At 42.9% G+C, this 17,852-nt stretch overlaps 1 protein-coding gene across 2 annotated transcripts in view; it reads left to right on the top strand.

Annotated features, from left to right (window-relative positions):
* The window catches only part of slc24a4 (solute carrier family 24 member 4), a 234,354-nt gene that overhangs the window by 124,070 nt on the left and 92,432 nt on the right, over positions 1-17,852 (top strand). The gene's annotated exons all lie outside the window — the stretch shown is intronic.

Below are 17,852 nucleotides of genomic sequence, written 5' to 3'. Positions count from 1 at the left end.
TGGTGCAGGATCTGTACGAATAGCATAGAACGGTAATGTTGAATCCCGATTCTTTTAAATGCACAGAATTACTTTTGTTCAACAGAAGCTGCTCTTCCCTCAATATATTTCCCTCCCATTTACCGAAAAACACCTCAAAAAAGTATTTATCTATTTAAGTACTCTGGTATTATTTTAGGCGGTTCACTAAAATACCTGAAAAAAAATGGCTCATTCAATTTGGACAAATTGTTAGATTTCCTTAAAGTGCAAAATATCCTTCTTTAATTGGGGCTGAGTGAGGCGATTGTGCACCAAGGAGTTGAAGCAAGAAGGTCCAGATTCTAACCTGACTTTCAGAAGATACCATGGCGATTCTTATTTCCTGGTGGAAATATTTACCAAAAAACGTCATGGTATTTCAGCACCTGAAGCACACGATTAGGTTTGTAGGACATTTTCAATCAACGTGCGTATGTAAACGGATTTGAAAAAGAGACAGGTGTGTATTTATTACACGGTGCTTCATTTTCTGTTTTACAATGACTACTGGATGATGTGGCAGTGTTTAGAGTTTAATGATACAGCGTGGAAACAGGCCTCTCGCCCGACCAAGTCCACGCTGACCAACGATACCGGTGCACTAGCACTATCCTGCACACTGGGGAACATTTACAATGTTTACCAAAGTCAAGTCATCAACAAACCTGCATCTCTTTGGAATATGGGAGCTACCGGAGCACCCGGGGAATACCCACGCAGGTCTCGGTGAGAACGTGCAAACTCCGTACGGACAGCACCCGTAGTTAGGAAATAACCCAGGGCTCTGGCACTGTATAGCAGCGACTCCGCTGCTGTCCACTGTGCCAGTGTATTCCAATTTTTCTCTGCACACCCAGCTTCACGTGTTGACTACCTTACAATATTACTTTGTCTGTAATTAGGGAAGGGAACTGAAAAGATGAAGGTGAAAGATCATTTGTTTCTTGAGTCTATTATTTGCTATGATTGATAAAGGTAGTAGTAAAGTCCAGGGAACCTCCTTTGCTTGGCTGTCTTCTGATTAATCCTCTGAGAAGTACTAAGTAGAAATGTTCAGTCATCATTTACTGCAGCTCATTCTCAGATGTACAGGTGCACAACTTTTTATCCGAAAGCCTTGGGACCAGACACTTTTCGTAATTCGGAATTTTTCGGCTTTCGGAATGGAAGATTTTTAGCGTAGAATTTAACGGCTGGCTCAGAGGTCGGTGTCCCGATGAGGGGGCGCAGCTCGGGGAACGGCTTCTGGTGGTCCTGACGTCTCCGGCCAGTTTGCAGTTTTCCTCTGGAGTTGGAACAGGGCAGGGCTGCTGCTGGCTGTGGGTCTCTGGGATCTCCGTGCTTGTAGTGGGCCTGGGGGTCGGTGTCCCGTTGGTCCTGACGTCTCCGGTGACTGGCACTGACCTGCTGCAATCGCCGACGTGAAGGCAGTGCAAAGCCCCCGCGCCGGTGCAATGGGCGGGGAGCTGGAGAGGGGAGGGAAGGGGTCACACACATGGCCGGGAAGCAGACGGGTGTAGGTGGGGTGAAACTGAAGGGAGCGACAATCTGCTGCTGCCTGCCCGCTGAGTTAAAAAGTTCCCACGCAAGACTCACGATGCACTGTGTGTCGTGAGTCTACCGTGGGAACTTTTTAACTCAGCGGGCAGGCAGCAGCAGATTGTCAATTATTAACCCTCCCGCGTAATATACCCTCACCTTCTCTTTTATGAATGGGGATTTAGTTCCCCTTTCTTCGAGGACTGACCGGAGGTTCCGCTGTCACCTCTGCGGGCCGCCCTCGGTGAACGTCTTCAAGGACCTTTCTTCAAGGACCGAAAAAATATCCGCTATTCGGAGCTTTTCGTTATTTGGAATTTCAGATAAAAGGTGTACACCTGCACTAAAAGAGTCAATTTTATAAAATCGTAGTGGAATGATTCTCATTTTGCTGTAAACGTTGTTGTACGTGAGTGGTAGCATCTGGAAGGTGGGAAGGAGAAGGTTGATGGGAACGTGGAGAGAATAAAAATGTGGAATGAGTGTGTGGTGGTTGGCATGGCCTTTTATTATCAAATAAGATCTGACATCAAGCCAAATAAGGATGTTTTGGGGTTTGGTGTAGAAGAGGGTAGGATGGATGAGTGGGGCCAGCTGCCACTTGAAAGCTGAAAGGTTATGGGTAGAAATAGCAACAGAGACACAAGAAACTGCAGATGCTAGAAACCTAAGTAAAAACAAAATGCTGGAGGGACTCAGCAGGTCAGGCAGGCTCTGTGGGGGGAATGGACAGATGATGCTTTGAGTGGGGACTCTTCTTCACTGATAACAGTCATGGATAAGAGTTTCAGCAGCAAAGAGGCTGAGGCAGACAAACACGTGTGGTGTTAAGAGTGAAAGTAGGTGGCCTTAGTAATGGGCAGATGTGTGGTGTAACCTCATAGCAGGCTCAACTAGGCCTCCTCGTTGTCAGAGTGAGGCTAAATGAAAATTGGAGGAACAGCCTCATATTTCGCTTGGGCAGCTTACAGCCCAGTGGTATGATTATAGATTTCTCTAACTTCAAGTACCCCTGTATTCCCTCTCTCTCAATCTCTCCCCCACCCAAATGGCACCAGCTTCTCGTTCTCACCCAACAAATAGCTAACAATACCTGTTTCCTTTATCATCGTGACTTTTTTGCATATCTTTAATTCATTGTTCTACATCTCTCTACATCATCGTCCATATCTCTCCTTTCTCTTTCCCATGACTTTCAGTCTGAAGAAGGGTCTCGACCCGAAACGTCCCCCATTGCTTCTCCTCAAAGATGCTGCCTGTCCCGCTGAGTTACTCCAGCTTTTTGTGTCCATCTTCAAGTACAGCGCAGGTGGTTGAAGTAAAGAATTGGAGCTAATGACTGAGGGTGATGTTTATGGCAAGGATAAAGCTGATGACTTTGGCCTTTTGCTGGAGGAAGATTCTGCACATTCTGGGACTGGATGTTGGATAAACTGACACCTTGTGTACAGTGAAGGGTCAAGAGAGATGCGGGTGAGACAGCAGTACAGATAAGGAAACTGACATTGCTCAGGTTTGCGAATGGCGTTCCCACGAGAAGCTCATAGGTAGGCAAATGGGCGGGATGCAAAATTATTGGGGAAAAGATAGGAAACAGGAGAGGGGTGCACTCTAGTTTTAGAATCCTCTGCCCAGGGGATAAGCCTGTGTTCATTTGTTTGTTTGTTCCAGTGAAGGTGCTGTGCGCACGACAGCCAGACAACACTCGCTTGTCTTTTCTTTTTTTTCACTTTGAATTTAATTTTAATTTCAAGTTTTCATGTACCTTGTGTGTTGTCACTGTTGGCAGACAATTTCCCTCCGGGGATGAATAAAGTTCTATCGTATCGTATCATATCGTAGCAGTTAAAAATTAAAGTTAAATTGTTAAAATATATTTGAGTTTCTGAAAATATGTCTTTGATTATAAAAAGCTCTGGGCATCATTACACGCCCTCAAATAAGTAATGGGCAGATTAATGACATTCATTCATCAACGCGCAATTCTTTACTAAGATTAATGGGGATAACATATTAAGACGTAGTTTGAACAGGAGGCAAAAGTCAAGTGGAATAATGAGAGATGTTCATAGATCCTCAGCAGTAAGAGAAATTGTTGAAAGATTCTACATGTGAGCAGTAATTCTGGCTGGCATGTTAATTCATGTTGAACCATAGAGATGAACAAATCCTAAGCAATTAGTTTTGAGAACAGTACGTACATGAATTGTTTATTGAAATGTTCCACTTAAGTGAATTATGGACTTCTGTGTAGTACAGCTGGTCACTATAAACCTATCACACTCTGTGATCATCCATCTTCACACAGCATCCCTGCACAAACAGGCTTTCACATTTAATGCTTGTCCAAATTGCTAGCTACACGAGTGGCAAGGGTGGTTTGCTTAAAGATAGGTGCGAACACCAGTGTGAATATGACACTATTGAATGTAGAGACATTGAAAATATATGAAGACGTTTTTCTTTACCAAGGTACAGCGAAAAGCCTTTGTTGCGTGCTAACCAGTCAGTGGAAAGACAACAGATGATTACACTCAATCCATTTACAGTGTATAGATACATGATAAGGGAATAACATTTAGTGCAAGGCAAAGCCTGATCAAAGAAAGTGTGAGGGTTCCTGTTGAGGTAGATAGTAGTTCAGGGCTGCTCTCTGGTTGCTAGGAAAACACCGAGATGATGGTGGTCTTCTTGAAGTAGGTGGGTACCTCAGAACGGAGTAGGGAGAGATTAAAGATGATAGACACAAAATGCTGGAGTAACTCAGTGGGACAGGCAGCATCTCTGGAGAAGGAATGGGTGATGTTTCGGGCCGAGCCATTCCTGACGTCATGTCCTGAGCCACAGGTGACATCACCCATTCATTCTCTCCAGTGATGCTGCCTGTCCCACTGAGTTACTCCAGCTTTTTGTGTTTATCTTTGGTTTAAACCGGCATCCGCACTTCCTAGAGATTGAAGATGCCCACGAATACTCCCGCAAGCTGGTTCCCGCAGCTACTAAGGACACGGCCAGGAGCTTCGCCTGGGCCAGTTGCTTTCTGCGGGTTCAACCTCAGGACTGGCGATCTAACCTCTGCAACAGGTGACCCTGGGAAGAGGCAGCAGTGACACCCTTGTGTCTGTAGGGTCAGCTGTCACCATAGTTTTAGTTTTGTATATATGTTAATCTGTGAATAATTTAAATAGTTTAAATTATTTTTTTAAAGGACAGTGAAGTAAATCTGTAGCCCTTGGCTAGGCTGTCTTTTCCAGTGTCCCCCCCCATCCTCCCCATCCAGTGCCAGCCCCAGGACATGCAATGTCTGTGACTGCAGTATAGAGGCTGTCTGAGCATAGCCAGTTGACTACACTCACAGATTGGCTCTGACAGCCAGCGTGTGGGCCACGACCACACCTGACCCCTACACAGCCCAATGATGGCCAGAGGTGTCAATGTTATTGAACGTTTTGTGAAAATACTGAGAATACATCAAGGATAAATCCCTAATATTTAGCATGAAAATTAAAAAAACTGCTCATAGTCATAAAGCTATACAGCACAGAAATGGCCTTTGGCCCAACTTGTCCATGCCGACCAAGTTGCCTAACTGAACTAGTCTCATTGCGTACATTTGTCCCACATTCCTCGCAACTTTCCCTATCCATGTACCTGTCCAAGTGGGTCCAGCAGCATCTATGGAGCGAAGGAAATAGGCAACGTTTCGGCCCGAAACCCTTCTTCAGGTTTCGGCCCAAAACGTTGCTTATTTCCTTCGCTCCAGAGATGCTGCTGCACCCGCTGAGTTTCTCCAGCACTTTTGTCTACCTTCGATTTTCCAGCATCTGCAGTTCCTTCTTGAACAACTACCTGGCCAAGTGTCTTTGAAATATCATAGTTGTACCGGCCTCTACCCCTTCCTTTGGCAGCTCATTCCATATATGCACCATAGAGGATGCCACTCTAAATCCGTCCCCTCTCAACTGAAACCAATGCCCTTTTGTTTTAGACTGTCATATCTGGAGTAAAGGACAATGGCTACCTTATTTATGATTCTATAAATCTCTGTAATGTCACACCTCAGCCGTTGATGCACCAGGGAGATGCTTCACAGCCTCTCATAACTCAATCCCTCCAGACTGGTATCTTCCCCTGAAATCTATTTTGCACCCTTTCCAGTATGTTGATGTCCTTATAGCAGTGTGACTACAACTGCATGCAGTACTCTAGATGAGGCCTTACCAACATCTTGAACAGCTGTTATATGATGTCACAACTCCTGTACTCAATACCCTAACCAATGAAGCCAAGCATGCCAAGTATTGTCTTCACCACCCTGTCTACCTGTGTCATCACTTTGATGGAATTATGTGCCTGCACCCCTCGGTCTATCCTTTCTATAACACTCCCAAGCTCCAACCATTTACTGTGTAAATCCTTCCCTGTCTCAGCAGGGTACCTTTGGTGAATGCTGGCTGATGACCTCAACTAGAGCGACGGGAGGCAAGAAAGACAGTGTAATAGGAGTGCAGAGGCTGCAAATCTATTCCAGTTGTTGCAATATGAGACAGCAATACCATGTGAGAAAGTTCCACTGGTTAAACACATAGGCAGCACACTTGGCACAATCCTATAACATTCTTTTGACTTTAGACATGAGAGGTACAGCATAGAAACAGGTCCTTTGGCCCACCATCCGTGCTACCTGGAGATCATCGTGTACTCTAGCACTACCCTACACACTGGGGATAATTTACAATATTACTAAAGCCAATTAACCTACAAACCTGTACGTCTTCTGAACACCCGCAGGACTCAGTACAGATAGCACCCGTAGTGAGGATCGAACCTGGGTCTCTGCCGCTATAAGGCAGCAACTCTACCGCTCCGCCACAGTGCCGCCCTACTTTCTCTCATGATGTTACTCCTTCTCAAGTCTGCAAAGACATCCAGCAAGGATGAGCAGGGGAATGTGAGGATGTTACAGTGGAAGATGAGCACCTATAATTGTGTAGTTCCTTGGGGATTCAACATTGTTGTTCAACCACAAGGAAGAGCAACCAATCTATCGAACGGTCAGAAGTTATTTTTGGTGCCTTAGAACAAGACAAGCACTTGGACACAGCATAGAATTATATTAGGTATAGTGATGTAATCAAGCATTGTACTGGAGCTAATGTTATTTATGAAGGGGAAATCATGCTTGACTAATTTTCTGGAATTTTTTGAGTGGTGTATCTGGACTTTAAAAAAAGCCTTTGACAAGGTCCCACACAAGAGATTAGTGCAAAATGAGAGCACGTGGTATTGGGGGTAGGATATTGTCATGGATAGAGAACTGGCTGGCAGACAGGAAACAAAGAGTAGGAATTAAGGGTCCTTTTCAGAATGGCAGGCAGTGACTAGTGGGGTGCCACAAGGCTCGGTGCTGGGATCCCAGTTATTTACAATATATATTAACGATTTAGACGAGGGAATTAAATGTGACATCTCCAAGTTTGCGGATGACACAAAGCTGAGTGGCAGTGTGAGCTGCGATGAGGATGTAAGGTGACTTGGATAGGTTGGGTGAGTGGACAGATGCAGTATAATGTGGATAAATGTGAGGTTATCCACTTTGGTGGCAAGAACAGGAAGGCAGATTATTATCTGAATGGTGTCAGATTAGGAAAAGGGGAGGTGCAACGAGTACTGGGTGTGCTTGTACATCTGTCACTGAAAGTAAGCATGCAAGCACAGCAGGCAGTGAAGAAAGCTAATGGCATGTTGGCCTTCATTGCGAGAAGATTTGAGTTTAGGAACAAGGAGGTCCTACTGCAGTTGTACAGGGCCCTGGTGAGACTGCACCTGGAGTATTGTGTGCAATTTTGGTCTCCTAATTTGAGGAAGGACATTATTGCTATTGAGGGAGTGCAGCGTAGGTTCACCAGGTTAATTCCCGGGATGGAGGGACTGACATATGATGATAAAATGGGTTGACCGGGCTTGTATTCGCTGGAATTTAGAAGGATGAGAGGGGATCTTATAGAAACATATAAAATTCTTAAAGGATTGGACAGGCTAGATGAAGGAAAAATGTTCCCGATGTTGGGGGAGTCCAGAACCAGGAGGTCACAATTTAAGAATAAGGGGTAGGCCATTTAAAACTGAGATGAGGAAAAATGTCTTCACCCAGAGAGTTGTGAATTCTCTGCCACAGAAGGTAGTGGAGGCCAATTCACTGCACGTTTACAAGAGAGAGTTGGATTTAGCTCTGAGGGCCAAAGGAATCAAGGGAATATGGGGAAAAAGCAGGAACTGGGTACTGATTTTTGATGATCAGCCATGATCATATTGAATGGCAGTGCTGGTTCGAAGGGCCGAATGGCCTACTCCTGCACCTATTTTTCTATGTTCTAAGTGCCTAAAGTATTTGTCAAGAGTGACACAACACATATATTTTCACATTGACCTACTTCCAAGCCACTTCCTATAATTCCTAAACAGTGAATATTTCTTAACAGGTTGTTAGGTTTTTGTTTAGTTTAGTTTAGTCAGTTTGGTTTAATGTCACGTGTACCGAGGTACAGTGAAAAGATTTTGTTGTGTGCTAACCAGCCAGTGGAAAGGCAATACATGATTACAATTGAGCCGTCCACAGTGTACAGATGCAATATGCGGGAATAACGTTCAGTGCAAGGTAAAGCCAGTTAAGTCCGATCAAAGATAGTTCGATAGTAGTTCAGGACTGCTCTGACGGTGCTTTGTTTACAATTCAGTCAAGTTGCAGCTGGAATGCTTTAGGATTCTCATCACACTGTTGGCAATTAACAATCAATTGTAATCCAGAGTCTGGGGAGAGAGTTCGCTCTGTACTAGTTTAATGAAGCATGGATGAGTTAAGGCTGTAAACAGCATCTCAAACTATCTCAGATATTACATCTTCAATGATTTAGGTAATTTCAGCATGAAAATCATATACAAACCAAGAGTTGCAATTTCAATTTGAACAATTAATGTAAAAGTTAAGTAATAATTCTACGTTGAGCACTTTGAAAATGTTGCAGTTGGAAGCATTTCTAAAGTTAATAATGAAAATGCAATTTATGAGCCCAGAAGGGAAAAGCTGTTGTCCATAATAAATGTAAAGAGATCATTGTATTTATTACTTTATGGATATCATGCAGTGAAGGAAATATATGCCTTGCCATTAAGGCGGGAAATGTATATGCAAGTATCCGTGCTCTGTTTCATTATGGATGATGTGTTATACTTGCCCGAACACCAGATGCCCTGAATGCCCTGAACATTTTTACTGAATCTTTCTAAATGAAATATCTCTTTTATTAATATTTAATGATGCATCATTACAACATAGTAATGTCACCTAGGTTAAGTGTTTGAGTTTCTCTGGTGTGTGAAACCTGCAACCTACTAACTCAGCCAGTTCTTCGGTCTCTGTTGCCTCTGAGCTAAGGTGAACATGGAAGTATCAGCTTTAACCTAACCCAGATGTGCTATTGTTCCACACCAGGTCCTCAGACAACCCCTGTTTTTCTAACATACAAAAATACTGAAAAAGGCACTTCATGCCATGATGCCTGTGCCAAACATGATGCCAAAATTAAACTAATCCCTCCATACCCTGCATGTTCATTACATACCCTGCATGTAATCTCAAAGCCTCTTAAACACCGTTATCATATCTGCTTCCATCATCACCTCAGTAGTGTATCCCAGGCAACTAGAACTCTCTGTGTGAAACAAACTTGCCCCCTACATCTTCTTTAAACTTCCCCCCTCTCACCTTAAAGTGAAGTCCTCTAGTATTTGACATCTCTACCTGGGAAAAAGATTCTGACTGTCTACCCTACCCATGCCTCTGATCATTTTGTCAACCTCACTCATGTATCCAACCAGCTTCAGTGGAAGAGAGTTGGACTTTGTGGGATTCAGTAAATTGTCCATTGATTAATTTCTAGTTAAATCTGTTTTAATGATCTGGATTGAAGGATACATTTTGTCCAACTGAGAGAGCATAGAAACATAGAAAAATAGATGCAGGAGTCGGCCATCCGGCCCTTCTAGCCAGCACCGCCATTCAATATGATCATGGCTGATCATCTAAAATCAGTACCCCGTTCCTGCTTTTTCCCCATATCCCATGATTCCTTTAGCCCCAGGAGCTAAATCTAAATGTTTCTTGAAAACATCCTGTAAATTGGCCTCCACTGCCTTCTGTGGCAGAGAATTCCACAGATTCACAACTCTCTGGGTGAAGAAGTTTTTCCTCGTCTCAGTCCTACCCTTTATTTTTAAACTGTGAACCCTGGTTCTGGACTCCCCCAACATCGGGGACATTTTTCCAGCATCTAGCCTGTCCAATCCTTTAAGAATTTTATATGTTTCTATGAGCAGATAGGAACTCAGTTTGTTCACTCATCTGAAATATCATACAGCACTTCTTCAATGAGAAGAAGGCAGGTGTTATTTCAGGTGTGGTGAAGAGGGCAGATCGTTGGAGCGCAGTGATTCTGATCTCACTTCAATTCAATGTGTCTCCTGATGCTTTGAACACCAGGAGAACTTGTTATGATCTTACAAATTTAATATACAGAGTTAATATATAATCCTTAAAATGATAAAACTGGTTAAATCGGAAAGTGGTAATCTTATCAAAAGATAAAATGGGATTTTTATCCTCGATGAAGTGAGGATTAAAATGAAAACTTAATGGTGAGATTCAAAAATAAATGTGAACTTGTTGTGAGCAGCAAAAGACATGATATAGTGCTTTAGTCCAGTGGAACCAAATTCCCAAAGTACAATGTGTGAATTTTATTGCACATGAAACAATGCACATGAAACAATGGACACTCTTTTACCCTGTGGAGCTTGAATGAAGCAAAGGATGATTGGGACATCAGTTAAGAAGCATGGATTTATGATGAGTTACCTGGCAACCAGACTGAAGATGTGGGTGGTTTTCCTTGTGCAATACTGTTATGTTTGTTTCACCATGTACTTCCTGGAAAACGTGGTGAAAATAGGTTGAATGATAGCTTTCAAAAAGAGAGCTGCAACTGGAAAAGGAAAAAAAAAATCAGGGCTTTGTTCAAAGGCCAAGAGAGTGAATGTACGTAAAGGATTTCGAGGCAGGTGATATGGTCACTTTGGGTTGAGTAACGGCAAACTATTTTGGCACAACATGTGTTGACTCTTTTACAGTTTTCGTTCTCTATAAATCCAAATCAAAATTCTGTTGCACGTTGGAGAGTCGGGTAAAGCATTAAACTGTAATATTTAGTGATACTGGCCTCTTTCAGTACAACACAAGATTTTGATCACAATATGTGTGTTGTTATGAATCCTATTGAAATTACAACTAATTCTATGGTGCCTCAGTTGACTGATCTATGCATGATCTTCCCAAAAGGCAGTACCTGCACTTTTTAAAATTCCTTTTGTTACCCGATCACAGACCCCGATATTCCAATCACATGGTTATCTTTTTGAATCAATGTAATTTAGTTTTTATTTTATTTTGTTTTCTTGAATATTGAGCAGTTTGGCATTAACAGGTCAGTCACAAGGCAGGAGGGTGAATTAATGAATGTTATTAGTTTAGTTTTTGTCTAGAAGCACAGAAACAGGCCCTTCGGCCCACTGAGTCCGCATCAACCAGCAATCGGATCCTCACACACTAACACTATCCTACACACACTCGGGACAATTTACAATGTTACCACACCAATTAGCCTACAAACCTATACGTTTTTGGATTGTGGGATGAAACCGGAGCACCGGGAGAAAACCCTTGCAGATCTTGGGGAGAACGTACAAACTCTGTACAAACAGTACCCGTAGTCAGGATCTAACCTGAGTCTCTGGCGCTGTAACGCAACATGCTGCCCTTTACCGAGGTTGCTGTTGTGATATTGAAGTAGAAAATGTATTAGCTTTACCTTCATGATTTTCACTGTCAAATAATCTGAGGTCATTGCATGAGAAGTGGTTCAAATCCAAATGATTTCAGTTCATGCTTGCAAGTGGAATTAAGGGGCTGTCCCACTGCGGCGACCTAATCCGCGAGTTCAGAAGAGTGTCTTCGACCTTCAAGCTCGAGGGCATTCGCCTGGAAAACCTCGAGCTGGATCGACCGTCCGCACACACACACACACACACACACACACACACACACACACACACAGACACACACACACACACAGACACACACACACACACACACACACACACACACACACACACACACACACACACACACACACTCACACAGACACACACACACACACACACACACACACACACACACACACACACACACACACACACACACACACACACACACACACATCGCAAAAACGGGGGCCAGGGAAAGCGGGGGAGCACAGTCTGAAATTCATACCCGCGATGAAGAGGAAGGTAAAAGATGGCTGCGCAGTTACGGTAAGTCCTTTAGAGAGTGCGGGGGGGGGGGGCTGCAGTAGAGAAGGGGAGAGAGGGGGAGAGAAGGGGAGGGAAAGGGAGAGAAGGGGGGGAGAAGGAGTGGAGACATTTTTAAGAAGTCAGACAATGTTTATTAAAGTTTAGCGGGCATTTAACCTACCGGTCGGTTTTCCTTGGTCCTGAAAACTCCAATGAGCCAATTAAAATGCCCGGTCAGCGAAGGAGATTGCCTACGGATGCCCTCGACTGCCTGTAACCAAATAGTGACCCCACTCCACTGCACTACGAGTTAAAAAGACCCATGCCGACCAATGTTTACTCGCAGAAAATCTTCAACATGAGGGAACTTCCCTTGAGCATGAAGGAGAGTTCCAGTGACCTATAGGACCTCCTAGCACCACGTGTCGACCATGGTGCGAGTTTGAGTCGAGGGCAAACTCTTCTAAACTCGCAGATTGGGTCGCCGCAGTGGGACAGCCCCTGCAGCTGTTTGCCGTCTCCCTGCAGATTTAAGTGCCCTATTTTTGTCCATTGCAGACAGCAATAAGCAAAGCAAAATGTTGTGTTTGCAACATAAATTAAGCACCCTTTTTGTTCTTATCATTGATCTGTTTTGCTGTTGAAACCATCATCAATTATAATATCTTTGCAATGTTCAGAATGATCAATTTCAGAACTTTCCCAGAGATCGATTCTGAAATACAAAAAGAGCCGTCATTTACTTCATTGGATATTTGGTTGTGTTGTATTCTAGGCAATATACAAAAGAGAGAATAGACTTGATCGAGTAGCACCCAGACTGCAAAATGAGTTGCTTGTAATTCTGGTGAAATGGCTGCAATGTCAGAAATTCTGGAAAAATTCAGCAAAGAAAATGAGATCAGCTGTTCTACATTAATAGGCCTTCCCGTTGAGGGAAGCCATGAGGATCTTGGCACTTACAACAGTTCCTTACTCTCTCTTGCCAGAGAGTGATAAAGCCGAAACTAAACATCAGTTTGGTTTGCATCCCATTCCTATCCAAGATATTAAGGAAGATATACAACCACGTGGGAATTAGTGTGTCGGAAGGAACTGCAGAAGCTGGTTTACACTGAAGATAGACACAAAATGCTAGAGTAACTCAGCGGGTCAGGCAGCATCTCTGGAGAAAAGGAATAGGTGACATTGCAGGTCAAGAGTCAAGTTTATTGTCATGTGTCCCAGATAGGACAATGAAATTCTTGCTTGCTGCAGAACAACAGAATATAGTAAGCATAAATACAGAACAGTTCAGTGTGTCTAGACCATATATATATCTTTATACACACATAAATAAACAGATAAAGTGCAATAGGCTGTTATAGTTCAGAGTTTGTTTGATGGTGAGTTTAATAGTCTGATGGCTGTGGGGAAGAAGCTGTTCCTGAACCTGGATGTACCAGATTTCAGGCTCCTGTACCTTCTACCTGATGGCAGCGGAGAGATGAGTGAGTGGCCAGGATGGTGTGGGTCATGATGATGTTGGCAGCCTTTTTGAGGCAGCGACTGCGATAGATCCCTTCGATGGTGGGGAGGTCAGAGCCAATGATGTACTGGGCAGTGGTCACAACTTTCTGCATTCTTTTCCGCTCCTGGACGCTCAAATTGCCGAACCAAGCCACGATGCAACCGGTCAGTATGCTCTCTACTGTGCACCTGTAGAAGTTCGAGAGAGTCCTCCTTGACATACCGACTCTCCGTAATCTTCTCAGGAAGTAGAGGCGCTGATGTGCTTTCTTTATAATTGCATCAATGTGCTGGGACCAGGAAAGATCTCCGGAAATGTGCACGCCCAGGAATTTGAAGTTCTTGACCCTTTCCACCATTGTCCCGTTAAATATAAATGGGATTGTGGGTCCCTTTCCTAGCCCTTCCAAAGTCCACAATCAGTTCCTTGGTTTTGCTGGTGTTGAGAGCCAGGTTATTGTGCTGGCACCACTTGGTCAATCGGTCGATCTCACTTCTATACTCTGACTCGTCACCATCAGTGATTCGTCCCACAACAGTGGTGTCGTCGGCAAACTCGATGATGGAGTTTGCACTATGTCTGGCTACACAGTCATGAGTATAGAGTGAGTACAGCAGGGGGCTGAGCACGCAGCTTTGTGGTGCTACCGTGCTGATTGTTATCGAGGATGACACATTTCCACCAATACGGACAGACTGTGGTCTGTGGATGAGGAAGTCGAGACCCTTCTTCATTCTGAGAGTCTGTAGAAAGGGAAATGAGAGATATAGATGGTGATATAAAGAGATATTGAACAAATGAATGGAAACGTCACCTATTTCTTTCCTCCAAAGATGCCACATGGGAATTAAGTCTGCCAAAGCCTGCAGTGATCTGGAAAGCAGAGTTTAAACACCACCGCTTCGGTGGAAATGGATTTCTCGAAGTGAATAATTCTGGAGAATAAAACCAGTTTCATTAATAGCACCCACAGAACTACTAGATTGTCATAAAAGCTTATCTGGTTCACCAATGTTGATCAGTTAAAGTAATTTTCCATCCTTTGCCATCCTGACCTGTATGTGTCTACAGACCAAACCGTGTAATTGACATAACTACCATTTGCAATTTACGGTTAATTATGGATTGATATGAAATGTTGGGCTTATAAGCAATGTATCCATTCTGTGAATAAAGAAAAAGATAATTAAAATGTAAATAACTGTAGGGCTGTAAAATAACTGACCAAACCAACATGAGTACAGCTGAGATTAAAACTGAATGACGTGTCATGCATGTTTTTATCAATAGACGATATTGACCAACAAAATGGTTTAAATCATAATATCATAAGTGATAGGAGTAGAATTAGGCCAATCGGCCCATCAAGTCCACTCCACCATTCATTCATTCATGGCTGATCTATCTCTCTCTCCTAACCCCATTCTCCTGACTTCTCCCCATAACATCTGACATCTGCACTAATCAAGAATCCATCTATAAATATATCCACTGACTTGGCCTCCACAACCTTCTGTGGCAAATAGTTCCACAGATTCACCACCCTATGACTAAAGAAATTCCTCCTCATCTCCTTCCTAAAGGAACGTCCTTTAATTCTGAGGCTATGACCTCTAGTCCTAGACATTAGTGGAAACATCCTTTGCACATCCACTCTATCCAAACCTTTCACTATTTTGTACGTTTGAATGAGGCCCCCCCCAACCCCGCTCATTCTTCTAAACTCCAGCAAGTACAGGCCCAGTGCTGTCAAACGCTCATCATATGTTAACCTACTCATTCCTGGAATAATTCTTGTAAACCCCCTCTGGACGCTCTCCAGAGCCAGCATATCTTTCCTCAGATATGGTGCCCAAAATCACTTTACAATTGTTTAAACCAACTGGGTACCTAAAATGTTCCAGTCTTGGTTTTATCTTTATGGCATGAGGCCAGATGATTTTTCACAGATTAAGGACTTTGTTCAAAACCTTCAAATTTCTAATAATTATTCTTCTCTGCTGCGAATTTTCAACAAAAGAATTGAAAACTTTTGATAAAATTGTTCCAAGTAGCAAAATATCAGAAATGTTGGAAATGTGAAATAACAGAAAATGCTGTAATACACAGTCGGTCAGGCAATTTGAGTCTATGTAGAGTGGGTAGGGTAATGGTAAAAAGAGGTTGCATCTTCTATGTGTAGTAGAGATGAGATTAAAATTATCCTTAATGGCTGTTATCAATTTAGCCTTGTCCAAATTGTGCAGGTGACTTGGCAACAAGAGGAATTAGTTTCATATTCTTTGTGAAATAGCAGTTTGTAAAATTCAAAAAGATAGCACGCTCACCAAAGTGTAACTGGCAGCTCATTAGAGCGGACCTCCTGAAGTTTAGTTTAGTTCAGTTCATTGCCATGTGTACAGAGGTACAGTGAAAGTTTTTTTGGTTGCATGCTAACCAGTCAGCAGAAAAACAAGATAAGGGGATAACGTTTAGTGCAAGGTAGAGCCAGCAAAGTCCGATCAAGTAGATAGGTTCAGACATGAAACGTCACCTATCCATAATCTCCAGGGATGATGCCTGACCCGCTGAGTTACTCCTGCACTTTGTGTGTTTTCTTGGCAAACCAGCACCTGCGGTTCCTTGTTTCTACCTCCTGAGTTCACTGATGTGTTTTCAGGTAGACCTAGCCAGCAATTGTCCATCTAGGAATTCCGCAGATGTCCATCCACCTGCATTGCCAAGATACCTCGTACTGGAGCAGGAATCAGTACTCCTGCATTTCCAATTCTGACCTGACTTTTACAGTTGGTTTCCTCCTAGTCTTTTTCCAAAAGTCTAGCAGTTCATTTGTTTATCTGATTGACCTATTTGATGACCTCTGTTGTTTTTTATATTATTTTTTATTAATTCAAAGTTGCAGCATATATTAGTTGCTAACAACATGGACCTGAAGCTTCATTACTGGTAGATTAGTGGGTAAACTTGATTCTGCAAGTTAAAAGTTGAAAATTGCACTACTAAGTCTTAGAGTCATAGAATGTGGAAAAAGACCCTTCGGCCCAACTTGCCCACACCACCCAACATGTCCCAGCTGCACTAGTACCACCTGCCAATGTTTGGTCCATATCCCTTCAAACCCTATCTAACTGTTACTAACTTAAATGTTGGGATCATCCCTGCCGCAACATCTGGCAGCTTATTTCATACATCCACCACCCTTTGCGTGAAAAAGTTATCCCTCAGATGCCTATTAAATCTTTTCCCCTTCACCTTAAATGATGTCTTCTGGTCCTCGATTGATCTACACTGGGCAAGAGACTTGGTGCATCTACCCAATCCTCTCATGATTTTATACACTTATACGTTTTATACACTTACATCTTTTCTGTCTGAAAGAATCTTTCTTCTGAGGACATAGTCCCTATTTACATATTTTGTACCCTAATTAAGTTCTATTTTACTAAAATTAGGACAAAATATCTCTCTCTTCACTCAATCATTTGTGCCATAAATTGGTTCAATTTAATAACTTTAACAATATACTAAAGTTGTTTTTGTCTTTACATTTTCCATGAATGTTTCCATTGTAAAGTTATGATGGTAGCTGCCTTTGCTTAAAAGTGCAATTCTACCTCATTCACAAGTCATGGGACTGAATGTTATGTACAGTTTGTTATGTACAGAATGTTATGAACAGTTGCGCAGAGGGAGTGGCTCTCCTCTGTGTCCAGTTGTTTAATTTTACAAACTGTGAGTGCTTCTGCTAAGAATGTCGAGCCAATGTCCAACCATGGAGTTGGTGGAAATTATATGTGGTGTTAGGTTCCAATGGTATAGTGTTGTGATAATCCTGGCGGCATGTGTGAAACATAGCGTGTTTCATCAAGAGTAAGCCTGTTTCCGTTATGTTTTTAGCCACATTCTCTAATTCTTTTTTCGCTCTGTGCCCGAGCAAGAAAAGAATCAGAGAGTGGCTAAAAAACGACAAAAGTCCATTGTGTGCATTATAAAGATGATTGCTCTAATTAAGGGTGGCACGGTGGCACAGCGATAGATTTGCTGCCTTGCAGCGCCAGAGACCCAGGTTCGATCCTGACTACAGGTGCTGTCTGTACGGAGTTTGCACGTTCTCCCTGTGACTGAGTGGGTTTTCTCCGAGATCTTCGGTTACCTCCCACACTCCAAAGACGTACAGGTTAGTAGGTTAATTGGCTTGGTATGAGTGTAAATTGTCCCTAGAGTGTGTGTAGGACAGCGTTAATGTGCTGGGAATCGCTGATCGATGCGGACTCAGTGGGTCGAAGGATCTGTTTCCGCGATGTACCTCTAAACTAAACTAAAAGTTACTGAAGCTTGTTCTAAGCAGATGTCTCTTCATTAATGTTAATACTTTTGC

This window comes from Amblyraja radiata, chromosome 9 (assembly GCF_010909765.2).
Source record: "Amblyraja radiata isolate CabotCenter1 chromosome 9, sAmbRad1.1.pri, whole genome shotgun sequence".
Classification (NCBI taxonomy): domain Eukaryota; kingdom Metazoa; phylum Chordata; class Chondrichthyes; order Rajiformes; family Rajidae; genus Amblyraja; species Amblyraja radiata.
This window is presented reverse-complemented; position numbering and strand designations above follow the sequence as displayed.